Source organism: Episyrphus balteatus, chromosome 1 (assembly GCF_945859705.1).
Source record: "Episyrphus balteatus chromosome 1, idEpiBalt1.1, whole genome shotgun sequence".
In the NCBI taxonomy this organism is placed as follows: Eukaryota; Metazoa; Arthropoda; class Insecta; order Diptera; family Syrphidae; genus Episyrphus; species Episyrphus balteatus.
Genome location: NC_079134.1, coordinates 104,849,139 through 104,862,653, shown reverse-complemented (window position 1 = coordinate 104,862,653; position 13,515 = coordinate 104,849,139). Strand labels below are relative to the sequence as shown.

The 13,515-nt window shown below is 34.9% G+C and overlaps 1 long non-coding RNA gene and 1 pseudogene across 1 annotated transcript; one reads left to right on the top strand and one right to left on the bottom strand.

The window, feature by feature from the left end:
• Window positions 1-4,069: 4,069 nt before the first annotated feature.
• Window positions 4,070-4,669, bottom strand: LOC129907128 (uncharacterized). Its single transcript, XR_008770970.1, has 2 exons — window positions 4,379-4,669; window positions 4,070-4,319 (listed from the first exon to the last, which is right to left on the bottom strand). It is a non-coding gene; the product is annotated as an uncharacterized LOC129907128 (long non-coding RNA).
• A 4,905-nt stretch (window positions 4,670-9,574) lies between these two features.
• On the top strand, window positions 9,575-12,235 carry LOC129909444 (ubiquitin carboxyl-terminal hydrolase 35-like; annotated as a pseudogene).
• Window positions 12,236-13,515: the final 1,280 nt, after the last annotated feature.

Genomic DNA, 13,515 nt, shown 5'->3' with positions numbered 1-13,515 from the left:
CGATCCAGCAGTAGGAAGACCTCGCTTAGTTAATTCCGCCTTCAGCTCAGTCAAACTTAACTGATTTAATGTCTTACCCATTTTAACTTTTTTTTTTTTTTTTTTTTTTTTTTTTTAACGCGAGCACTTTTACTTATTTCAAAATGTTTTAAACTTTTTTTTTTTTTTTTTTTTTTTTTTTTTTTTTTTTTTTTTTTTTTTATTGTTAAAACACACGCGCACTTTTTATTTTATTCGCGAAATTATCTGATTCGCACAAATAAATAAGTTTTATTCCACTTTTCTGACACCAATGTAACGTTTTATTCCGGGTTCACAATAAAACTTATTTCGTTTATTTTAACTTCCACTTATCTTTCCGTTCAAATAAGAACACACTTTATTTCAAATCAATTTACTTTTATTATTCGCTCAAACAAACACACTTTTCAATCACTTTATTTACTACTAACAATTTCCAACACTTTGTACTGTACTCTTTCACATTCAAGATTAAACTGTCTCCGGTCGGTGTCCACGCTGCCCTTTTATACCTGAAATTCGGAATTCGAGAATGTCTTCGAAGGTTCTCGTCTTTGCTTCTCGAAGCTTCCTTTCCAAGAGGGGGCGCTTCATACTTCCAGTCCAGTGGGATATTTTGGGATATTCAGCAGTCGAGGGAATTTCTTTGGATGCGTTCAGAGGGTAGTTTCTTAATTACTAAAGGTCCGTTCACATTTCTACCTTTACTGTAGCAGGTAGTGTGTTCAGACTTTTATCTTAAAAGTAGTTCGGTAATTCATCGTTACAATACTTAAAATACCAAACATACGAAACGTATAAAATACATGAAATATACGAAAAGTACGAAGCATGCGAAAGTAACGAAACATACGAAACATGCGAAACATACGAAACACACGAAGCATACGAAATATACGAAGCATACGAAAGTATCAAAAGTAACGTATACATGCGGGTACTCATTTTGTCGTTACCTTTACAGCCCTACTGCTGATGGTCTTCAAAGTTGAAACTTCACATAAAGGTTTCGAATTAGTTCTGCTGTATTTTAGACATTATGACTAAGAAATGGCTATTTTCACTTACAATTTGTGGTATCTTATTATTTAGGAAATTTACCAGAAGAACAACGGTTAAATTTGTTTTTTTTTTTAACAAATAATATGTAATACTTTTTTTTTAATACTCGTAGACTTTCTTACAAATTTGACTTCTTGGTCAAATAACCAAATTTGTAAGAAATTCGACGAGTAGGTATTAAAAACAAATATTAAATGCACACGTTTTGCATTGATTTTTTTTTCAATGCAAAATATTTTTTTTTATTTTATATTTGCAATAAAAATTATATTTTAAATGCAATTTTTTTTCATTTGCAATAAATTTTTTTGCAAAATATTTTTAGTTGCAATAAATATTTTTTTTAATTTCAAATGCATTTTTTTTTTTATTTGCAATAAATATTTTTTTTAATTTCAAAAACATTTTTTTTCCCTGAGTTAGACTTCTTGGAATTGCTAATAGATTTTTAGGTTTGTGCTGTTGATTGCAATGACTAAGCTGAAAGAATGCAACTGTATCATGTTAAGGGCCCGACCCATAGAATCCGTTGCGTCGAAGTTTTTGACTGACAGCTCGATAAAATACACACGTTCTTATGGGAAGCGACCCATAAGCGACGGATCGGACGGAGACGGACAGATTCGACGGAAGAAGTAGCCCAACTTTCTACTTTTTCATCCGTCGTATCCTTTGACATCATGGTATAAGAAGAGAAGGTATGATCATTAGAAAAAACTCAGTATCGAGAACTGTCAAAACTTATGGCTACTTAAGGTTTTGACAGCCCAGCCCATTGAAATTGTTGTTGCAAACAAATTTGTCTTGGAAATTGTTGTTGCTTTTGACATTGCCAAATGCCAAACGTCAAAACATTATTACCCCATTTTGTAAGATGGCGGCTCTAATGATCATACCTTGTCTTTTTATACCATGCTTTGACATTGGTTTTCAACAATAGACCAGTTCGATTTTCTGTTTCTGAGTGCACGCCGGGGAATTTCAGAACTAAGAACTGTGTTCTTTCATTCTCCGATTTTATGAATTGTGAACTATAATTGTTTCTTTGTGAAGAAAATGTAATAAAATTAACATTTAATGATATATCTAATAAATTATATCAATTAAATACTCAAATTCTGTTGTAGAGTTCAATTTTACTATGCCAAAGTCATACCTACAACTCATAATTTGTTATAAAAAATTCTTTTTAACTGAAGAGCAAGTACCTACAGGAAATCTAGTCGTGCATTTTATTTAATTAAAAAAAAGAAACACAATAATAGTTAAAAATTTCTTGCATTAGAACTTCCTTAGTGCACATTCAGCGAAAAAAAATCGAACAAACCAAGAAATTTGAAGTGAACTGTCAAAAAGCAAGGTCACCCCTTTCCGTCCCATCCGTCAACTTCAACGGATTGATTGACGCAACGGACGCAACGGATTCTATGGGTCGGGCCCTTTAAACTCCAGAAATTTGTGAGTTGTGACCTCCTCTGAAGGAGATCACAATTTTGATAATTTTTATGATGCTCACAATTTGTGAGGGTACGCCAGAATTCGAAAAACCTCACAAAAAGAAACTCACCTCACCTTATGAGGTTCTTGTGACTGTGAGGTTTTCGCTAGAATAATCCGAGATTTACAGCCCTATTCTGGGTAACCTCACTGATGCCTCACAAGTCACAATAACCTCATAACTCGAGATGAACTCGATTTTGTGACTTTTTCGTATTCTGGCGAAAACCTCACAGTCACAAAAACCTCATAAGGTGTGGTGAGTTTGATTTTGTGAGGTTTTTCGTATTCTGGCATTTCCTCACAACTTGTGAGCCTCATAAAAATTGTTAAAATTGTGATCTCCTTCAGAGCGGGTCACAACTCACAATTTACTAGAGTTTCGAAATTTTTCATTTCCATAAAACATCTTGAGAACAAATAAATTTTTTTTTTATTTGTGATTCAACAAAAATGCAATTAGACCATGTTTTGTTGCATCTTATTGCAATCCATAAGCAATTTCAAGAAGACTTATCCCAATGAATGTGCCCCAAACGTCTGCCATATTGGATGTTGGTTGGATCTGAAGATAGTTTCTCAGAAGTCACGATGAATATTTGCGACATGGCTTTCGTCGGCGTCGGTGTTATAGCCTGTTTTCACTAGAGCAAATGAGATGATTTCGATCAAATTTGCGAAATGAGGTTCGAAATGAGATAATTTCCCATACAAATTTCAAATTTGAAATGAGATAATTATCATCTCATTTCGACGAAATTAGCTAGGAAATTAAGTCAAATCGCCTGAACGCACATAAAACTTCATTGTGAATAGGTCACAATCATGAAACGTCAGTCAAAAAAAAAAAAACATTACGGTAAAATAATTTCAATTTGTTTATTTGGCGTCGGTTCGGCAAATAAAAATAAAATTACAAAAAGAAAACATTGAAAAAAACTAATACTTCATTAAATTTTGCCAAAAAAGCTAGACGTGGCCGAGCACATTAAATAGAAGTCGAACCTATCCGATATCGTGCCAAAGATACGTCGCGTCTTTATTAATTCTAAAATTAATGAAAATTGAATCCGACTACGATGATGCCCCAAGCCCATGAGACTGTTCCCACTTGCAAGCTGTCCCACATGAAGTCCCACAATCCGTATTCTACCAAGAACAATATAACATTTAAAAATCAAATGCATAAGGTAAGGAGTTTGATTTAATTGAAAAAGGGTTTTATTGACGTGCGTTTTCAGGTAAAAGGCGTCCTTCCCGGCAAGGAAAAGGAGAAAATTGGACTTAAACCAGCGGCTAACTAGTCTATAGTATTGGCTCCTCCTCAGCAATCAAATGTGCATCAAAGCTTTATCAATTCTCAGCTGAAAAGAAAATCTGGACCTCCATTTACAGTCGAATATGCAACCTAATTCAATCCTCTGCTGCCGGTTATGATGATGCAAATGTGTCCACCCCCAATGATGCTTTATAAAAGTGAACATTTGAATAAAAATTAATACTCTATTGTGTTTATTAAGAGATTTCTTTGATACATTTTGGCCACTATTTGGACACCACACGAAGGGAAACACAATTTGTGTTCGTTCCAGCGAATAGTTAGATATGTTACGATGCTACCATTTAAAATGCATGTCAAAACTACACTTTGCAGCCACTGGTGCACTGTGAAATGTTTTCTCTTGTTTCAAACTGTAGGGTAAAAAAAACCACAATGTTGGCCTCGAGATCGTAAAAAGCTGGAAGAATTTAATATGTATTGTTTAAATGTGGTAAGTTTGAGAAAAGAAATACTAACCTTTATCCAGAACTGCTTTGGATTGATCATTTGGGTCCCTGACCAAATAGTCGAAAAATATCCATTTTAAGTCACTTCCATTTCCGTCGGCCTTTTCGTCTAACCCTCTTCCTTAGCTTTCTATGGTTTTTGCGCTTGTAAAATTATTAATCTTAGGGGCTGAGCATATTATAATAATATTATTTTCCATTTTTCATATTTGTTTTGCTTTTGAAAAATTTTCAATTTGTTTTTTTTTATTTTTATTTTTTTTATTCACTAATTTCAACAAATGTCACATTTCAGGGTTGACACTTCTTGTCAGTTCAAATGAGATAATTTGTAGTGAAAACACTTTTTTGGTAATTTGCTAAATTACCTCATTTGGGGTGTAGTGAAAACAGGCTATTACTTTGGACAGCGATATTTTTAATCACCGCCTAATGATTTATGCTTGAGACCGAAAGAGAGCTGGAGGAGCTCAAGAAATGACCATATCATTAATTAAAAATCGTAGGTTTCTTCAAGAGGATCAAGCAAAACATTTGGATTTCCTGTCGGAGCTGCAACCTTATAGCCTGTTTTCACTAGAGCAAATGAGATGATTTCGATCAAATTTGCGAAATGAGGTTCGAAATGAGATAATTTCCCATACAAATTTCAAATTTGAAATGAGATAATTATCATCTCATTTCAACGAAATTAGCATGGAAATTAAGTCAAATCGCCTGAACGCTCATAAACCTTCATTGTGAATAGGTCACAATTATGACATTTTACGAAACGTCAACCTAAAAAAAAAATCATAGCGGTAAAATTAAATTTCAATTGTGTACTTCGCGTCGGTAAATAAAAAAAATTTTTTATCCATTGAGTGTCGACAAAAAACTGTCAAATCTAAATTCATACTTCAGTGTTGACACTTCTTGTCAGTCCAAATGAGATAATTTGTAGTGAAAACACTTTTTTGGTAATTTGCTAAATTACCTCATTTGGGGTGTAGTGAAAACAGGCTATTAGCTGATAAAGTTGGTATGGATGTAGGATCCCACATCGCTGTAGAATTATCAAAAGTAAGCCAGTAAAAATCACTTCGATTCAGTAATTTATTCTTTTTCTTTTTAATTTCAAAGCATTTGGTCATCGATTCAGTGAAGGTAATGTCGAAGTTATGCAAGATCCTATATCAAAGCTGGATATACGGTACGGGTATTTGTATGGAAAAAATTCCAAACTGACACATCAACGTTCGGGTGTGGAATTTTTTTAATACAAATATCGTTGCCGCTACCCGTACCGCTACCGCGTACCCTCCGGTGTGGCCAAGCCTTTAAAAACTCCAGAGGTGCGTTCTTTTTCTAACAATAAAGTCTGTTCACTGACGTTGTGCTGGACTGTTCTAGGCAGAAAAGTACAGCTTTTTGCTGTTCATTGAGATTTTTTCTGTGCTGAACTGTTCTAGTTTCCTGTTCATTGACAAAACTAGAACAGTTTAGAACAGGATTTTCTGTTCTTGGTTTTGAGTCAGATCAGGTTAGAACAGATGCGTGAGAAGTGTCAAAAGCAAAGCTGTCATTTTTTGTTTTTGTTTTGATTTAATTGTGCGAATATTTCTCGGGTGCTCGTGGTTTTTCTAACTAAAAACATTTTTTAATTATATTTTCCGCAGTAAAAACTCAAAAAATATATAAAACTAACGAGAACCGATAAGCAAAAAATTCATATAATTTACAATTTGTATTTTTTTTTTTATTTTGACAACTGACGTTTAAATGACTGTTCTAACTTGATCTGACGTTTCTCACGAAACTGTGCTGTGCTGAGGTGCGTTCTTTTTCTAACAATACTCAACTATGGTTGTTATGTCAAAAAATATTGTTGATGTGTCATTGTTAGAAATTGTTGGGTTTTTTACAAATCGTTTAGGAACGATTTATTTTTAGTTATTGTTAAACTGTCAAACCACAAAAAAAAAATTGGTTTGAGAATATTTTTATTTGCATAATTATAACAAAATCATATTTTTTTAGTCAAAATAAATTTTCTATTATCATAAAATTACAAAACTCTGTTTTTATTTTCATTTTTTTCCGCTTATTTGCAACGAAAAAAATCTTTGAGTTGGTTTTGTAAACAAAACATCCACTTTGACACATCAACAACGCTCATGAGTGTTCAACTCATATCATGGAGGTGAGTTGGAAATAGTTACGATTTGTAACTATTTGACACTTCAAAACGAGTTAAGGAACGATGTTCATCTGTCAAATAGTTACAAATCGTAACTATTTTGTAGTTTAGGAACGACAAAAGTTAACGATAGTTAACAATAGTTAACTATTGTTAGAAAAAGAACGCACCTCTGTCCTGTTCTGATCTAGAAAAATCCTCGCTGAACAGACTTATAGTCAACGATCGTTGTTATGTCAAAAATTATTGTTGAAGTGTCATTGTTAGAAATCGTTGGATTTTTTACAAATCATTTAGGAACGATTTATTGTTAGAGATTGTTAGACTGTCAAACCACCAGCTACATTTCTTTTGAGAATACATTTATTTCCATTATTATAAAAAAAATTTTGTTTTTTATTCAAAATAAATTATCTTTCATCAAAAAATTACAAAACTTTCTTTTTATTTTCATTTTTTCCGCTTATTTCCAAAAGAAAAAAATCTTTGAGTTTGTTTTGTAAACAAAACATATACTTTGACACATCAACAATCTCATGAGGGTTCAACTCCCATCATGGAGGTGAGTTGGAAATAGTTACGATTTGCAACTATTTGACACTTCAAAACGAGTTTAGGAACGATGTTCATCTGTCAAATAGTTACAAATCGTAATTTTTTTGTAGTTTAGGAACGACAAAAGTTAACGATAGTTAACAATAGGGAAGTTCGAACATTTGTCCTTGTCTTCTCTTTCTATTTACAGTTACCATTTTGACGTTTTAAACTCGGCGAAAATCAAAACAAACCAGCAAAAACAAACCAACAAAACAAAAAAGCAAAAAATACAGCATAGAAATATATTTTAAATTCCGTAATTTTTTCGATTTTTAGACACTTAATTAAGTTGTAGTAGAACGTTACTACCAAAAAAAACACTTGAAATCGATTTGTATGAGTTTTTTTTACAAACAACAGTTCTTTAAAATTGCGCGCATCCTTGAAAAATTTGGTTTGTTTTGATCTTCACCCAGTTTAGGAGATATTTTTTTCTATTTTCTTTTGTTCTTTTGGTACTGACAGATGAGCGAAATTCCGAATAGTTAACTATTGTTAGAAAAAGAACGCACCTCAGCATTCGAAAACACATCATCAATCAAAATAAAAGCAAAAGAAAAAAAAATTCCAATTGTCAGCAGACAAGCTTCTTCTTCTTCGTTCTTCTCATATTGAAGCATAGAGGAAGGAATACCTAGAGAGCCGACTCGTACCCCCCTTGCCTAAAACACCCGCAAATTTAATTTCAGATAATCTCTCTTATTTTTCTCTTTTTTTCGTATCTGTGAATACGTGTGAAAGGTACAATTCGTTTAATACCTTCCTTTCACCAGTAGATGTCCTCACAAATTTTGAATTTAAACATGATTTTGGTTTGTACATGAACTTGAATAGCTCAAATAGCTCACTTCAGACACATAAATATGTACTGAAATAAAAAAAAAGGTTCGTGTTTTGAATTTATTATATTATTTTTTTATGAATTTATTTCCTACTGAGCACTTAAATTGTTTTTAAGTGTTTTGAGCTCAACTCCACAGTTGAATGTGTTGGTGCCATTTAAAATGCACGGGAAAACTACCACATATAAGCACTGTGGAGTTTTTCCTCTCATTGCAGCTTGTAGGGTGGAAGAGAAAAACCAACCGAAGTCGCGTCTCTAGGTATTCCTTCCTCTATGCCATAGAGGAAGGAATACCTAGAGAGCCGACTCGTACCCCCCTTACCTAAAACACCCGCAAATTTCATTTCAGATAATCTCTCTTATTTTTCTCTTGTTTTCCTATCTGTGAATACGTGTGAAAAGTACAACATTGTATATATATTCTTATAGTACTCTCATGAAGTAGAATTTTCTGTTTTGCGTCACCACCGCTGGGATCGCTAGGTTATTTTATGTTTGAACCTTATGCAGAAAATTGAAGTGCAGATCTACCAAAAGATGTCGCTAAAGTATTTTCATGGATTGATAATACTATAGAAATATATATACAATGAGTACAATTCGTTTAATACCTTCCTTTCACCAGTAGATGTCCTCACAAATTTTGAATTTAAACATGATTTTGGTTTGTACATGAACTTGAATAGCTCAAATAGCTCAAATAGCTCACTCCAGACACCCACCTTTCAATACATATGTATACAGAAATAAAAAAAAAGGTTCGTGTTTTGAATTTATTATATTATTTTTTTATGAATTTATTTCCTACTGAGCACTTAAATTGTTTTTAAGTGTTTTGAGCTCAACTCCACAGTTGAATGTGTTGGTGCCATTTAAAATGCACGGGAAAACTACCACATATAAGCACTGTGGAGTTTTTCCTCTCATTGCAGCTTGTAGGGTGGAAGAGAAAAACCAACCGAAGTCGCGTCTCTAGGTATTCCTTCCTCTATGCTCTATGCATTGCAGCTTGTAGGGTGGAAGAGAAAAACCAACCGAAGTCGCGTCTCTAGGTATTCCTTCCTCTATGTCATAGAGGAAGGAATACCTAGAGACGCGACTTCGGTTGGTTTTTCTCTTCCACCCTACAAGCTGCAATGAGAGGAAAAACTCCACAGTGCTTATATGTGGTAGTTTTCCCGTGCATTTTAAATGGCACCAACACATTCAACTGTGGAGTTGAGCTCAAAACACTTAAAAACAATTTAAGTGCTCAGTAGGAAATAAATTCATAAAAAAATAATATAATAAATTCAAAACACGAACCTTTTTTTTTATTTCTGTACATATTTATGTGTCTGGAGTGAGCTATTTGAGCTATTCAAGTTCATGTACAAACCAAAATCATGTTTAAATTCAAAATTTGTGAGGACATCTACTGGTGAAAGGAAGGTATTAAACGAATTGTACCTTTCACACGTATTCACAGATACGAAAAAAAGAGAAAAATAAGAGAGATTATCTGAAATTAAATTTGCGGGTGTTTTAGGCAAGGGGGGTACGAGTCGGCTCTCTAGGTATTCCTTCCTCTATGCTCTATGTATTGAAGTGTGCGTCTCTTGTGTCTACCTATAGAAAAAAAATTGAGCAAAAAAAAAATAAAAATCAAATACTTGAAATTTCTCATGGAACTCTCCCAATTAGCTTGTCTTTGTCGTCGTTGTCGTTGTTGCAACGCAATTTTCATTTATTTCGAAAATCTAAAAAGACAAAGGTGCTCTCGTCGGACAGACAACAACAAATCTTCACAATAAAATTTTCTTTGTTTGTTGCTTCGTTGCTTCAAAAATAAATTAGCAATTGCCTTCTGTCTGTTGTATGTAATCATTGGCCAGCTTTCGCGGAAAAGAAAACCTAGTGCGGCCGTCAGCGACGACGCTGTCACTGCTCGAAAGCGAACTGCAGCTCGCCGCTCAAGTGCCTGTATCTCTCCTTCGGAAGAAGTTATTGCAACCTCCTCCCAATCAAACCGAACATCCCTGCAAGCAATGGCTGTTAGCAAAATAACACATGGTAATGGAACGCCAGGAGCATCTGGCACAAGTAAATCAACATCCCAATCATCATCCTCGACAACCACACAAAAAGGTATAAATCCCGGTGGTACTAGTGGCAGCAATACTGCCACCGGTTGCAGCAGTTCCCTCAACTCTGGCTCTAGAAAGATTTCTAATGAGACCCCAGATCTTACGAGCATCCTCAATAACATTAACATAATCACGGCAGAGCAGAGCAGAGGAAACTGCAATTTTGATATTTCCCGCATCAATCGGGAACTAATCCGATTGCTTGCCCAAGTACCAAATCCCAATCAAGAAGATCTGAAACGATTCAAGGAAGACATCGTCAAGGTCGGAGAGTACTTTGCCAAATTCAATGACGAACATCAAGCCATTACGCATCATTACTTTTACATTGTCTATAAACTGATTGCAGCCGTGTGCGATTGCCATAGTCTTTCAGCTTTTTACCGAGGATATGGTCCATGAGGCAGTGTAGAAACTGCTCACGAATAACTTGTCTGATACCACAATTCGCAAGACTATGAAGCTTCTTTGTGAATGGAAGATGTTGAATTTCTGTCAGAATTTGAATCTCTGGATTCTGGCCATTTGGAGTGGTCTCAAAGATCAGGAAAATTTGATTTGCTGAATGATGTAGCTTTGGAGAATATTGAAAAACTTTTCAGAACTCTGATGATGCCAGTTCTACGCCCAATGATCATGGAAATTGTGTTTCTTATTTTGGAACACACCAAAAATAAACCAGATGTTTTCCATAAGGTTGTTCCATGGATTCCTGCAGTTGTTAGTCAGCTTAAGAAGCAAGCAGAAAAATACTCTGATGATACTAGAAAGTGTTTGCAAATGCTGGTGGATTTGACGACAGCATTGATGGCAACTTTCCCGGGATACGATGACCTTTATAAGCCTGTGGTGGAAGCTTTGGCCGAATTTACCCCATCTTACGACTATCTAAATGCTCATAGAGCAAATAGTCGACAACCATCGTTCTATGATGAATTCCAATGCAAAAGTGGGTTTAGTTAATCTTGGTAACACTTGTTATATGAACAGCGTTGTCCAAGCACTAGCTATGACCAAAGAATTCAGAATATTGCTGTCGAGCAGCAAATCACCACTGTTTATGAAGATTCAAAAGCTAATTGCATTAATAGGCGTGTTTTTTCTATTACTCAGTAGCTACTCATTTTTCATTTTATTCGCAAAACAATAATAACAATTACACAAGTAAGTATTTGTTTTTATTGTTTTTCGATTAAAATAAAAAAATGAGTAGCTACTGAGTTGTAGAAAAAACACGCCTAATGTTACATTCATCTCGATTTGAATTAACTCCATCAAGAGTATTGGATGCAACGCGTCCACCAGGATTCACTCCAGGACTGCAACAAGATAGCTCAGAGTTCCTTGGCTATTTGCTCGACATTTTGCACGAACAAGAGCCTGATGATGCTCCATCATCATCGTCATCATTAACAACAACACAGAAGCAACTGCAACAGACATAGTCGCAGCAGCAGCAACAAATTGAACGATCCTCGACCACAATCGAGAAGACATTCATTGGCAAATTGCCAACAACCTATAAATGCTTGACTTGCAGCTGGCAAAGCACAAACATTGACAGCTTCCGCGACCTACAATTATTATTTCCCGAAGTCAAAAATGATTGTGCATCGAATTAAACCGTCCGGGATCTGATTGATTATTATTGTTCGTCGGAAAAACTTCACGGTGACAATCAGTACTTTTGTGAACGCTGCAAGAAACTCTCCGATGCCGAACGCTTAATTAACGTCATTAAGTGCACCAAAGAACTTGATATTAACACTAAAGCACTTCAAATATGATCAAAGCAATCATAATATGGCGGGCAAACTCATGCACAAGGTCTTCCACAATGAGAATGTATCCGTCAAGGTGTGCTCAGCTGAAACCTTAACCGAAATTGCTTCGGTCCACTATGATCTCTATGCTGGAGTTGTTCATTCCGGATGCAGCATGGAAGCGGGACATTATTACACTTATGCATCAGATGGCAACAACAAGTGGTACAAGTTCAACGACGATGTTGTCAATCAATACAAAATTGCCGAGCTTAACAATCTAATACCTCCGAATACACCCTAGAATCCCCTTCCTAATTGATTATGATGTATTTTTTTTTTGTTTTTTTTTTTTAAATTTTTTGCTCTAATATTTTCATTGTTTTTTGTTCGTTTTTTTTTTCAGTTTTATTCAAATATATCAACAGAAAAACAAAAAATGGAATTTATAATATACACCATACTATAATTATATAGTAGTTGCTTAGAAAACAAACAAGAAAGTAAATTAAACAAAAAAAAAAAAAAATAGATCAACCTGTGCCTACGTTCTATAACTCAGTCGAGAACTTCTCGCATCGAAAAATTTTGAAACAAAAATTCCAAACGTTTCTCTATTTGGAAAAATAACCTGTGTCTGTATCTCGATGTGAGAAGCAACCCTGTAAGTTTTTTATTCCATTGGAATATATTGGAAACTGTCAAAAAAAGGGAAAATATTTTTACCTTTGGCCATAAAAGGTCATATGGACATTGTTTTAAGGCTTGGCCACACCGGAGGGTACGCGGTAGCGGTACGGGTAGCGGCAACGATATTTGTATTAAAAAAATTCCACACCCGAACGTTGATGTGTCAGTTTGGAATTTTTTTCATACAAGTACCCGTACCGTTACCCGTACCTCTACCGCGTACCCTCCGGTGTGGCCAAGCCTTTACATTAAATATCCCAAGGCTCGGTAGTCCGAAGGAAGAGCATTCGGTCGGCGAGTGGAGGGTACCGAGTTCAAGTCACGGTTAGGTCATGAAAATTTTTCATTTTTACTTGCTCTATAGGGCAAGTATTGGTTTCGTGTCAAAAAAAAAAATCGAGGTTTTAATCAAAACTAACATTACGATGATGGAGAAGTCCAAAAAAGTGGGTTTCGTCATGACGTCCGTCGGTCTGTGCGTCTGTGCGTCTGTGCGTCGGTGCGTCCATCTGTACAAGTGGCTACAGCCTAAACGGGTGGACGGATTTTTTTGAAATTTGGTATGGATGTTTTTTTCGTAATTTCCAAGGTTGGTTTTTTTTTGTTTTTTAATATCTCGCTTAGAACGTATACCTCCCATACAAAATTTTCGAGTTATTGCAATTTTCTCGAAAACGGCTCTAACGATTTTGATTAAATTTAACACACGTAATGCTGTATATAGTTCTAACATAACTGCGTTTTTAGTTTTTCTCAAAAAATGCGGATAGTGGAAATATGGTCTTTACGATTTTTTAAATCGCGGATGTCGGCTCTTCCCGTACATCATTATGGAGTTATTGCAATTTTCTCAAAAATGGCTCTAATGATTTTGATAAAATTTTGCATACGTAATATTCGAAGTAATTGCAGTAAAACTGCCGTTTTAGTTATTCTCAAAAAAGTCAA